Source organism: Zootoca vivipara, chromosome Z2 (assembly GCF_965207765.1).
Source record: "Zootoca vivipara chromosome Z2, rZooViv2.hap1.1, whole genome shotgun sequence".
In the NCBI taxonomy this organism is placed as follows: domain Eukaryota; kingdom Metazoa; phylum Chordata; class Lepidosauria; order Squamata; family Lacertidae; genus Zootoca; species Zootoca vivipara.
Window position 1 is genome coordinate 21,643,023 of NC_142585.1, and position 13,577 is coordinate 21,656,599.

Sequence of the window (13,577 nt, forward strand, 5' to 3'; positions counted from 1 at the left end):
AAACAAGAATGTTTGTTTCCCCATTTACAAAAGCCTGCTGTAACATTCTTGGATGTTTGAGCATGTAGTGGACAAATGCCTATGATCTGTAAGAAGAAATCAGAAATAGTTATTGGAAACTGCACACCATTTTTCTTTTCGCTGCTCTAGGAAAATGAGCTACATATACTATAAAATGCAAGCTATGTCTTTCCTGATATTTCTACATTCATTACTGAACCCACAAACAATTCGTTATTGGTAATTAATATTAATTCCATCCATTTAATAGCTGGTATTATCAAGGGTAGGGAGATCGGTTTCCCAGTGTTAAATAATTTTTGCCAATTTGTCTTGCTCGGCTTGCTGCTTCCCTGATTTCCCAGTTGCTTCATATCTTCTCTATCTGCAGTCAATGAGCTTAGGGAATCAGAGCTTCTCCAAATCAATAGATCAGCAGCCAGCACAAGTAGAGAGATGCAGATTTGCTGGATGGTAATGTGAGATGGAGATACAGAAATATGCAAAGCGGAAATAAACTTGACTGGGATTGCTAAGGCCAAACGGCAGGCATCTTGTGCTTCTTTTCTTTCACTTGCCTGTTCAACTTATAGTAAGCCAAGAGTTTCAGATCGCAAGGACCATAGGCCAGTGATAGACCACATGCAAATAGTTCCAGGCTCAGTCCCTGGCATTTCCAGGCAGACTGGTAAATGCCGCTCTCTGAGATGCTGGAGAACCACTGGCAGAGGAAGGGCTGCAACTCAGTGGTGCCACATCCACTTAGCATGTGGAAAGTCCCATGTTCCATTCCTGGCATCTCCAAGTGGGGCTGGGAATGCCCCTTGCCTGAAATCTATCACTTTCAAAAGTGCCACATGACGTTTCTTCCTCTCTTCTGAGAAATCAGACTTTTTAGTATGGCAGCAGCTACTCTCCAGAACCTCACAGCCTATTTATATTAGGCAGGTGCCTTCATTGTACTGTTTTAGATGCCTGCTAAATGTGTTTCTGTTTAGGTAAGCCTTCCCGGACACATAATCCTGCTGTGTATTTTTGTTTTTAGAAGTGTGGACTTCAATATCTATCTTTTGATATTTTCCCCATGTCTACCTTTTTAAAAATATATATATATCTGTTTTTATTGATCTTTTGAATTAATATATTGTTCCATTTTATGTAAGCAGCTTCAAAAAAGAAGTGGTAGATACATTTTGCAAAAATAAAATAAAAATCAATCACTCAGAACTTAATAAAAGAGCCAACTCCACTGGTAGTCCAACTACAGCAGGCATTGATAAATGAGGATATGTTCTGTATCTTCTGAGACATCTCCAGTTTCTTACTGTCACAGAACTGATAGTGCGAGAGACAGTCTACTGTACTGTCATGTTTAACACAGCAGCTCCTTGGCAATTTGTACATCTGTGAGTGGTTCAGTTCTACACCATCATCTCCTTTTTTTTAGTATCATCAAAGACATGAATTAATATTGTCAATTTGGGGCACTCTTAATTTCAAATGCAGCTTTCGGCGGGGGGGGGGGGATCTTGTCATCTTCTGCTTTGGTTACTGTGTTTGCTGTGAGAAGAAGGGATTGTAATTTTAATGCCCAGCATAGACTATAAAGGACTATAAACATTTAATGGACCCATAAACATAGATTTTAACCTTTTAAGTATTCTACATTTTGATTGGCTATGTGGCTGTCTTCTTCCCTACAGGTTATCAAGACTAATAAACAGGAAAGTTGAAAGTGCTGAACAAATCAAAAGGCCAAAAGAGAGAGGGATATATATATATATATATATATATATATATATATATATATATATATATATAATCCTGAAAAGGTCAAAGTAGTACAGCTCACTGTAATCTTCCTCAGAATATATGAAGCATTGCGATTTTAAGGCCCTTACTCCTCAGCTTATAATAATGGCAGAAAAAAGACCTGGCCTTAGTGCAATCCATTTTTCAAGAAGCTGCTGTAAGGATGATGGGAATGATTTATTATTTTATTTCTCTATAGCCCACCTTTCCGCAGTTTGTGATCAAGGCAATTTATGAAGCAAAATTTAAAAACAGATAATCACCATTTCAGAAAGAACATTCCAAGAAGCAAGATGCCAAAAATCATTTAAGCAAAGGTCCCAGGAAAATAAAATGGTCTTTACCTAGTACCTAACTGATGGTGGCATTAGTAGCCAAGAAGAAATTTCTGCAGTGGGTGTTCCAGGGATGTAGGGGGCACCACAAAAATGGCCCTGTTCACCTATAGCTGCCTGCCTACCCCCTGAGGGTGAGGATCCTTCCAAGAGTTCTTAATGACATTCTTGATAGACAAGTAGGTGGGAAGAAGCCTCAAGAGAAACAATTAGGAGGCATTTAATTCTTCTTCATCATCATCATCTTATTTATTTATTTAAACATTATAAATAGAACTAAGAAACGAAATCACTATTCCCCCCACTTTATATATAGGAGAGGAAGGGGGGCAATAAATAAATAAACCTGCTAGATCTAAAATAGCAGAACTTGCAAAGTAGATAAATATTATTTGTACTCCTGAGTGCAGGAGTTCAGCCCCTACATCATTAAGAAAACAAGCTGAAGACAGACTAATGCACTGACTTTGTGTCCTACGCTACTAATGATTATTTTGGAGAACAAGTATTTATTTCTTATACCTTTAAAGAACCCTAAAGCAATGGGGGTAATTATTGAGATTCAACATCCAGCAATTACGGGGGAGTGAAGATGGGAAGTAATAGAGATTGCACGTTACTTTTTTTTTTCATGGCAATCAACTATTTCTGTGCAATTTTCAACCTTCCATCTTTTATAACATTTGATGAGGGATCATACCAAGCCAGGAATGAGTTTAGAAATAAAGAATAGAGCCAAAAGGGTAATTAGAATTTACCAGGAACACCAGCTTATATTTCTGACAGGTCCTAAATACTGAGAAATGTTCCTTCCTTGACTCATCAAGGCAATGGTGACTGGTGCCCTTTGGAATTGGTGTGGCAGAAGACAGAATAAATCAAGGGTAGGTGGAGCCAGAACCAATGACAAGCAGACCCAACTATTGCATGTTCTGTCCCCATCCTCCTCCCTGCCAAGATCTAAAAGGGTGAGACAAAGGATGAGGAAGTCAGCTGTGGCCATGTCCTAGGCTGGTTGCTAGTAAGAAGGCAAGTAGGTTGGGGCTGGTTGAGGGCAGACTGAGGTTGGCAGCCTCCAGTTCATCAAGGATGTTTATCAATTGGCCTGGATCCAGAGAGGGACACCTTCTCTGATACACCATAACTTGAGATCTGATGATGAGGCACAGGTTTCTTCAGGGCAATGGTTTAAAAACTTTTACCCTTCAGAGGTCGCTGAGCTACAGTTCCCATCATTCCTAGTCATTGGCCATGCTTCTTAGGATGGATGGGTGTTGTAGTGCAGCAACATCTTTAGGGCCACAGGTTCCCCATACCTGATACAGGGGATGAAGGGTACTTGATGGGTGCTTACTATGGAATTAGTGCCTCCCTTGGCAACTCATATTCCCACCCCTGTCCCTTTATGGCTGGAACAGGTCAGTCTGCAGAGCCTGAAACTCTTAAGGTCAAGCCCCAAGTTTACACTAAAAGACTTTTGTGGTCCCTTCCAACTCTACAATTCTATGTGTCTATTATTCTGAAGATTATATAGGGGATGTTTAATCTGGAGTACTATGATATCACTTTAAACAGTCATGGCTTCCCCCAAAAGAATTCTGGGAGCTGTTGTTCTTAAGGGTTCTGAGAGTTGCTAGGAGACTCCCGTTGACTTGACAGAGCTACAGTTATAGAGTTCCCCCCTGAACAGGAACTGATTGTTAAACCACCCTGGGAACTGTAGCTCTGCAATTCACAGGGTGGTTTAACAATCAGTCTCTCATCCCAGAAGACTGATAACTGCAGCTTTGTGAGAGGAACAGAGGCCTCCTAACAAGTTTCAGCACCCTTAACTAATGACAGCTCCTAGGATTCTTTGGGGAAGTCATACCTGTGTAAAATGGTCTATTTCTGCTTTAAATGTACAGTGTGGATGTGCCCCACAACTGTTAAAGCAGTTTAAGTCAATGGCATGAAAATGCCCTTTTTCTTTCCTTTTATTTTTATCCTTCCTCCAAAGAGCACAGCATGGCATTACATCAGAGTTGGGGACCTGTGTTTCTCCGGATGTTGCTAGACATCAACTTCCATCAGTCCCAGCCAGCGTGGCCAATGACCAGGGATGATGGGAGTTGTAGTCAGTAGCCTCAAGAGGGACATAGGTTCCCCTCTTGGATGGGCTCCTTGCATTTTCATCCTTGCAACACCCATCAGGGATAGCTTAGGTAGGCTGGGAGAAGGGCTAGCTAACTCAAAACTGCCCAGTGAGCTTTATTGCATGTGCAGAGATTCATTCTCAGATTTCCCAAGTAAATACTACACCACACTTCCTCTCTAATTAGTGCATATTAGCAGCATCCATCCTGGTTTCAGTTTGGTACTTGCCTGCATTCTATTTGTTCTTTGTATCACGCGGGTCTCTGACATTAAGCAATGCATCTCTTCAAGCTGCAGTTCTCCACTCTCAAGACCTTGAGCCAGAAGAAGGAGGTAGTCATTAATTTCCCCCTCTAGAGACGTTGCTTAGGAAACAAATGCCAGAATGGTTGCTCTCATCAATACACAGGTCTATCCTAAAATCTAAGGAGATTTTCAGCAGGGCCGTAGCTAGGGGGTGATGAGGTGGGCCCAGCCAGGGGTGCAGGCGGGGGGGCACAAAATCAGCTTTAAAATATGTCTATAAATAAAAATATTGATTATTGCCTCATAAGAAAAGGTTTTTAATAGAGGGTGAATTGAATGGGTGGAGGGGGGGTTGGAGGAGAGGTGGAAAGAAGAGCTAATTTGTCCATGGCTAGGGGGTGCAATCTGGATGGTTCTGCCAAGGGTGCAAGATCACCTAGCTACAGTTCTGGTTCTCAGCTAAGTGCTTCTTCTAGCATAAAGATCTCTGCAATGGAATAACCCCCCTCCCCCATACTCTTCCTTTGTGCTCCCACACCCTACCCAAATCTGCTCTGGAGGGGTGGGGGAAAACCTGTTGGGTACAAACTACCTTGCCTTCCTTCAGTTAGCAGAGGGTGGAGTTGAGAGTAACAGTCAGTCAGGGAAAACTATACTTTGTGGTTTCTTGCCAAACTCATATGTTCCACTCCTTCCTCTTCCCTGCTCTCCTTTTCTTCTCTCTCCCTTGTATGAGGCAGCCATGAGAACTAGCTCCCACCATGCAAGCTTAGAATCTGAAGCCATCCTTGGAAATAGGAAGAAACCCTTTACCAATAGGACCTCTGCATTTACTTGTTTAAGCAATGCTAGTGTTGTGGGGATCAGACAGAATGGGTGGTGGGACTTGGGTGGCTTCAGCTTCAAAGCATTTCAACTCTGATATATATTACTATTTTTTTTAAAAAAAACAACAACCAGGGGTGGAGGGAGAGGAGAGAGAAAGGGGGGGGGGTTGTTGCACAACCTATCCTTTGGCTAGTAGAAGCAGTTCTCTGGATACCACCCATAGTACTTTAAAGGAGGGATGGGGAAACCTGCAGCTCTCCAGATGATCCTGGACAACAATTCCCACCATCCCTGAATATTGGCCATATTGGCAAGGACTGGTGGGAATTGTAGTCCAGCAACATCTGGGGTGAGGAAAGGTTTGCCATCACTGCTTAAAAGAGAAGACTGAAGACTCAGAAGAATGTCAGTGAAGTGCAGCAGAGGGTCTCGTTCCATTCGCACCATAAAGCACCCATCAAAATCCAACCCACTTGTCATTTTTGGATCAAGTCCTATTTTTAGGCTGAAATCTGTTCTGAGATGTTAACAATGTGCATTAATTCCCTTCTTTTCCATTCATAAGTAGAGCCATGTTGCTTAAGACATGGCTTTATACAGACAGGATTTCGCAACTTGTTTTACATATAATTACTTTTGATATTTAAAAATAAATAAAATTAAAAACAGCTGAGCGACTGTGGTTCTCTCTCTGTGTGTGGTTTTTAAAAATTGGCTGCTGAACGTTCTATATATATATATATATATATATATATATATATATATATATATATATAATTATCCTACAATCACTCATAAGGATCTGCTGTGGCTATCATATGTCCTAAAAGTGCAATTACTGTAGAGACTTTTGGTCTATTGGCTGCAGAATGCTTGTGTAATGACTGTGGAATGGGTGGGTGGGTGAAGGCCCCAGTCCTGCAAAGATTCTAAAGGTTCAATAACATTGCAAGTGCTCTTGGGAGAATAGGTTTAGGCTGCAGCATCCTACACTTCCACACTCAGGTCCAATGCTCAGAAAGAAATGAGAGTATTTTATCAATTTATTTACAGGTAGGTAGCCGTGTTGGTCTGGCGTAGTCGAAACAAAAAAAAAAAATTCCCTCTTCCAGTAGCACCTTAGAGACCAACTAAGTTTGTCATTGGTATGAACTTTCGTGTGCATGCACACTTCTTCAGATGCCACACAGAAGTGTGCATGCACACGAAAGCTCATACCAATGACAAACTTAGTTGGTCTCTAAGGTGCTACTGGAAGAAAAAAAATTTTTAATCAATTTATTATTGTTGTAATCACAGACCCTTCAAGTGTCCCTATTTTCCAGGGACATCCTGAATTTACAGAAGCCAGCCCAGTTTTATATTTCATCCCAGAAGTTCCCACTTTTCCTTGGGACGTCCCTATTTTTATTGGAGAAATGTTGGAGGGTATGGTAGGACATCTCTATTTTCATTGGAGAAATGTTGGAGCGTATGGAGTTATGTGACCCCTGAGCCTTCCACCCTTTGGAAACTTGCACTTGTTCAAATTTTTCAATGAAGTTCTCCTGCCAAATATTGTGTATCAAAAAGAATTACATTTGGGAACATGGCTTTGCAAAAATGTGCGTATTAGGCAAATTGCAAACAAAATGTGTAAATGAGAAGAAATCCGACATTTGTCCGAAGAAAATAGGGACGTCCTATTCCATAATAATGATAATAATAATAATAATAATAATAATAATAATAATAATAATACGCTGGGTGGCTTCCAACACATATAAAAACAGAATAAACCTATATAGGACTGCCTTCAGATGTCTTCTAAAGAATTTCCACATCACTTTCTGAATCTTGTTTAAAGTCGTTATGAACATTCATCAACATTTTAATACAGATTTCTTTAAGGCAAGCTTCCAAAGGGTGTGGTAGTGTTTTGGTTCATGTAGTATTTTGTAATGCATTCAGTTGGTAGGTTTGCTTTTAGATACTAACTGAATTGAATTTGTCCCCCATCTCTGATCTGTTTGCAGCCTGACAGTTTTTTCTGCATTCTGATAGGGCTGCATTGATCACACAGAGCAAGAGAGTAATGGAACTACTTGAAGGGTATTGCACATAACCATTGCTAGGTTCATGCATTTTCTATTTGTTATCCAAAGTCAAAACATTTCCAGGACGAATCCTTGCATGCTACATGAAATGTACTACAGTGGTATAGAATCATAGAGTTGGAAGAGACCACAAGGGCCATCCAGTCCAACCCCCTGCCAAGCAGGAAACACCATCAAAGCATTCCTGACAGATGGCTGTCAAGCCTCTGCTTAAAGACCTCCAAAGACCTCCACCACACTCCTTGGCAGCAAATTCCACTGTCGAACAGCTCTTACTGTCAGGAAGTTCTTGCTAATGTTTAGGTGGAATCTTCTTTCTTGTAGCTTAAATCCATTGCTCCATGTCCGCTTCTCTGGAGCAGCAGAAAACAACCTTTCACCCTCTTCTATATGACATCCTTTGATATATTTGAACATGGCTATCATATCACCCCTTAACCTTCTCTTCTCCAGGCTAAACATACCCAGCTCCTTAAGTCGTTCCTCATAAGGCATTGTTTCCAGGCCTTTGACCATTTTGGTTGCCCTCCTCTGGACACGTTCCAGCTTGTCAGTATCCTTCTTGAACTGTGGTGCCCAGAACTGGACACAGTATTCCAGGTGAGGTCTGACCAGAGCTGAATACAGTGGAACTATTACTTCCCTTGATCTAGATGCTATACTCCTATTGATGCAGCCCAGAATTGCATTGGCTTTTTTTAGATGCTGCATCACACTGTTGACTCATGTCAAGTTTGTGGTCTACCAAGATTCCTAGATCCTTTTCGCATGTACTGCTCTCAAGCCAGGTGTGACCCATCCTGTATTTGTGCCTTTCATTTTCTTTGCCCAAGTGTAGTACTTTACATTTCTCCTTGTTAAAATTCATCTTGTTTGCTTTGGCCCGGTTCTCTAATCTGTTAAGGTCATTTTGAAGTGTGATCCTGTCCTCTGGGGTATTAGCCACCCCTCCCAATTTGTTACCTCAGGTTACATACGCTTCAGGTTACAGACTCCACTAACCCAGAAATACTACCTCGGGTTAAGAACTTTGTTTCAGGATAAGAACAGAACTTGTGCTGCGGCGGTGCGGCGGCAGCGGGAGGCCCCATTAGCTAAAGTGGTGTCTCAGGTTAAGAACAGTTTCGGGTTAAGAACGGACCTCTGGAACAAATTAAGTTCTTAACCCAAGGTACCACTGTATTCCATATAACATGCCTGTTTCATAAAATAGCAGCTGTGGAGGGTGCTAGGGACCCAGGTGGCGCTGTGGTTAAACCACTGAGCCTAGGGCTTGCTGATCAGAAGGTCGGCGGTTCGAATCCCTGTGACGGGGTGAGCTCCCGTTGCTTGGTCCCAGCTCCTGCCAACCTAGCAGTTCGAAAGCATGTCAAAATGCAAGTAGATAAATAGGAACCGCTACAACGGGAAGGTAAACGGTGTTTCCATGTGCTGCTCTGGTTTGCCAGAAGCGGCTTTGTCATGCTGACCACATGACCTGGAAGCTATACGCCGGCTCCCTCGGCCAATAATGCGAGATGAGCGCGCAATCCCAGAGTCGGTCACGACTGGACCTAATGGTCAGGGGTCCCTTTACCTTTACCTTAGGGTGGGTAATCAGGGCCATGGCCATAGCCTGTGGAGTAGGGGTTGACCATTCCACCAAATAGAAATCATTTTGCTCAAGCAGCTTCTTGCTGCTATCGTAGTTCTCCTCTTAAGCTAATATTTCATTTATTACACTTCTTTAGGCAATTCATAAACCACTTAATGGAAAAACTTTCAAAGCAGCATACAAATAACAATGCGGATCAGGCACAGCTAGAAATTAAATTAAAAAGCAAATATACACAAAACCTTAATTCATTAAAACACATATAGAAACAGTAACACTTTAAACAAGTATATGCAATTCAGTTGCAGAGCTGGGTAGTAGTGCTGTCACACTAAAGGATCGACTTTTTGTAAATGTGGAAGAAACATTATGTAGCACTTGTAAAAGTAGAAGCCGAAAAATACAGACAAGATGCTAAATGAGCATTACAAACTATATCAGCTGAAAAAAATTTTTTTAAAAAAGTTTACAAAAAAACCAAATCTGTGAGCCAAGGCCAATGAAATATGCAATTATTAACAGTGGTGTGTGGCTTCACAACAATAAGATGCAAAAATTGTGTGCAATTGCACTACAATGTATTCTAAAATATCTGACTGTGCATACTAAATTTAACTACTCTGCAGCAATGAAATAAAAAGATATTTCCAAAACAAAGGTGTCCTGCTCAGTGATAATTGTGCCAAGCAGATGTTCTCTGGGGGTGGGAAACAAAGTTCCATGGATTGAAAACTGCAAGTTCTGAGAATTGAAAACTGCAAGTTCCATGGATCAAAACAGTTAGATAACCATGTGTGGGACCTGGCAATCTCATCAGTAAAGTGGTCCCAAGCCTATAGAAGCATGGAGAATGCAGTTTGGGAGATTTCTATCAGGACAACAGCACGGGGTGTGTGGTGTGTTTAGCCACCATCACACCCTGCTCCATGGCCCTAACCCTTCTATTTTAATTGCTATTTGTAAAAAGGATAAACGAAACCATACACAAGGAAAAGAGGAAGCATCTGGTGTAAATGAAGAAATAATAATAATAATAAAATATTTATTTATTTATTTATTTATTTATCTATCTATCTATCTATCTATCTATCTATCTATCTATCTATCTATCTATCTATTTATACCTGCAGCCACTCTGGGCGACTTCCAACAAAATATTAAAATACAATGGTCTGTTAAACATTAAAAGGTTCCCTAAACAGGGCTGCCTTCAGATGTCTTCTAATAGTCTGGTAGCTGTTTTTCTCTTTGACATCTGGTGGGAGGGCGTTCCACAGGGTGGGTGCCACTACCAAGAAGGCCCTCTGCCTGGTTCCCTGTAACTTGGCTTCTCGCAGTGAGGAAACCGCCAGAAGGCCCTCGGCGCTGGACCTCAGTGTCCAGGCAGAACGATGGGGGTGGAGACGCTCCTTAGGTGTAGATGATTGTCTCAAATATGTAGAAGGGCATGGGTAGCCCTTGCAGGATACAGAGTCACCCTGTGTCTTGGGCCCTGCAGTTAGGTAATCTCTGGACTGGGTTGTATTATCCCCCCCCACCTTTAAATTGCAATGTGTATTATTTCAGTTTCTTTACAATATGGTTTGCCCTCTCCCACATTCATTCTGCCAAGTGGGACTCTGGACATCTGCCATAAAGCCCAGCCTTGATATTACCACCACTTAAGCCAACCCTATATGCTCCTTTGTACATATTTATTTGCAGAGCCCTCTCAATCAGAAATCTTTCTAAGTGTTGTACATAATAAAATCATCATTAAAACACAGCTGAAATCTAGAAAACTGTTGAAAACCCAAGTATACGTAAAGTAAAGGTAAAGGGACCCCTGACCATTAGGTCCAGTCATGACTGACTCTGGGATTGCGTGCTCATCTCGCATTATTGGCCGAGGGAACCGGCGTATAGCTTCCAGGTCACAAAGCCGCTTCTGGCAAACCAGAGCAGCACATGGAAACACCGTTTACCTTCCCGCTATAGCGGTTCCTATTTATCTACTTGCATTTGTATGTGCTTTCGAACTGCTAGGTTGGCAGGAGCTGGGACCAAGCAACGGGAGCTCACCCCGTCACAGGGATTCAAACTGCCGACCTTCTGATCAGCAAGCCCTAGGCTCAGTGGTTTAGCCCCACAGCGCCACCTGGGTCCCCAATACATAAAGTAGTGGTCTATAAAATACAGATGAAATCAGCAACACTTGTAAATAACACATAACTGAAACATTTAATTGTAATTCTCCTCTCTCTCTTCATCTCACTTGTTCACTATAGGTCTTTATGATGTCCTCACCACTCCAGCTTAAATGGAGTTGTTTGTGGGAATCATGAGAGAAAGTCAGTCAGAGAGAGTCCATCTGCAGCCTGAAAATACATCAGACCACTTATGGATTGCTTGCCTGTGGATCGGCAAAAGAATGAAAAAAGAAAATACTCTTGTTTTGGAAACTGGGCATTGCTTCCCTAATGATGCATGTAAGATAGGCATGTTTTCAAATCAGGCTCTAGTTGAGTCTATGTTGGTAGCTACATTGATATCTATCCTAGTCCTCTGTTGTTATCAAAGTTTTGGGTTGAAACTCCACCTTTCATTGATTCAGAATTTCTTCCTGGTATCCATGAAACATCCTCTTTTTATCAAACATGAATCTGCCCTGTGTGATATAACCCTTGCTGAAAGCATTTTACTGTGAGGTAAACTACTATGTATCATTTATTGAGTCTCTCCCCCCTCCCCCCGCATGTTCTCTTGAGCACAGGGAGTTTTTAATCAAGTTTTGTAGTCCCACACTGCTGTTTTAAAATCAATTGCTTTATGTTCCAAAATGGATTTACTCCTAGATGGAAAGGTCCTTGGAGACTCCCCGAGAGCTCTGAGTTTTTAAAGCTTCTGTTTCTGATCCTCAAGCGAGGGAGCATCAGGCTGAGTTCCAACATAACATCTTCCATTGGCTCATTCCCACATACCTAAACTCTGTTCCTGCAGGAACGTCCCCAAATAAATCAAAGACAATATAACAATGGGCTTCCTGGAACCTGTTGGATGTAGTGTACGGACATGAAAGTGAAGTCTAGACATGGAAGATGGAGCTGAAGTCCCAACTGAGCCCACAAGGCAAATTAGTGGCTCTGATCCAGCTGTTACAGACAAAGGCAACTACTCATGCACAACAGTCAATGGCTCCTATGTGCATAACATCCTATTTGCTTGAAAGAATGCATTTAGAGGGGGGTGAGGTGTCATACATTAAAGAGGACACCCCTCTCTTTGAATGCCTTTCTGGTCAAAGTCTAGTTTAAAAATAAAGAACCATAAAAGGGGAAGAGCAAACAAGGGCCTTGAAAATGCCCATCAGCAGTGAGCAGCTGGACAGCAAACTGAGCAGGCGCACACAGGATTACTGTTTTACTGTTATATTAATAATAATAATAATAATCTGTAGATCTCAGGGTGATTCACAACATAAAAATGACATCTGGCCACTGTCTTTCCTACTATGGTGGGGTGCAATGTATTTCTATTTAAAAAATAGTAATTATTTCTAAATTTACATTTATGCATGTAAATCAGTACATGCAGATTCAATGCTTTGTATGTCTCCTTCTGCCCTCTCGTTTGGTGATACAGTTCCTCTTTCTGGCTTATGCATAAGAGGCCACCCTACTGGTAGACACAGCCAGACAGTTCAACTGTAATGTGTCTTGACATAGGTAATGTACTTTAGAGGCTAGTTACATACATCTCTCTCGCTGGGTCAAATCATTATGATCAAATCAGTGCAAATTATTCTTTTGGTACTCAGTACCAGCACCCTTTCTCCCCCACACTCTTTCAAATCTTGCAATCTATTGGGATGGTGGTCAAGTTTTGTTGGGGAGTAGCAATGCTGGTTTGGGGGCAGTTAGAGAGCCAGGAGGGTGTGGAAAGGAAGAGAGGGAGGGGATTGGAGTCTCAGTTATAAAGCATGGACTCCTTGAAGAAAAAGGTGGGATATAAATGCAATAAATAAACTATTTTGCTTACCTGCTTAAGAAAGCTGGAGGGGCCAGCCAAATGGAGATGTCAGTCGACAAACTTGATAGCCTGGTAACCAGAGATCTCCATGGTCACAATTTCGGGTTGCCATACACCCTCTTTTTCCCAGACATGCCCTCTTTTTCAGACTCAATATTTCTCTCCGGGTGGATTTTCAATATATAGCAAAATGTCTGGGTTTATGCAAATACACATACCACAAAGCTTCCAAAATATAAAGAGATGCTGCTCTGCATCTTTCCTCTTCTACTCTACTCCAGCTCCTTTCACGTGACTGGAGCTGGCCAATAGTTGGTTGTCACATGATTTGGGCAACCTGTTGTTCTTCTCTCCTGTCAAGTGATCTGTAGAGCCTGCGGTTGGGAGCCATAGAGGAATATGACCAGAAGCCATGGTAACTGGGAGTGGGGGGTGCCTGGGGCTTTGCCACCCTCACCCTAGCGAGTGGAGGGAAGCAGGGTTGATTGAAGGCCCCTTTTTCAGACCTCAAGAGCAGCAGTG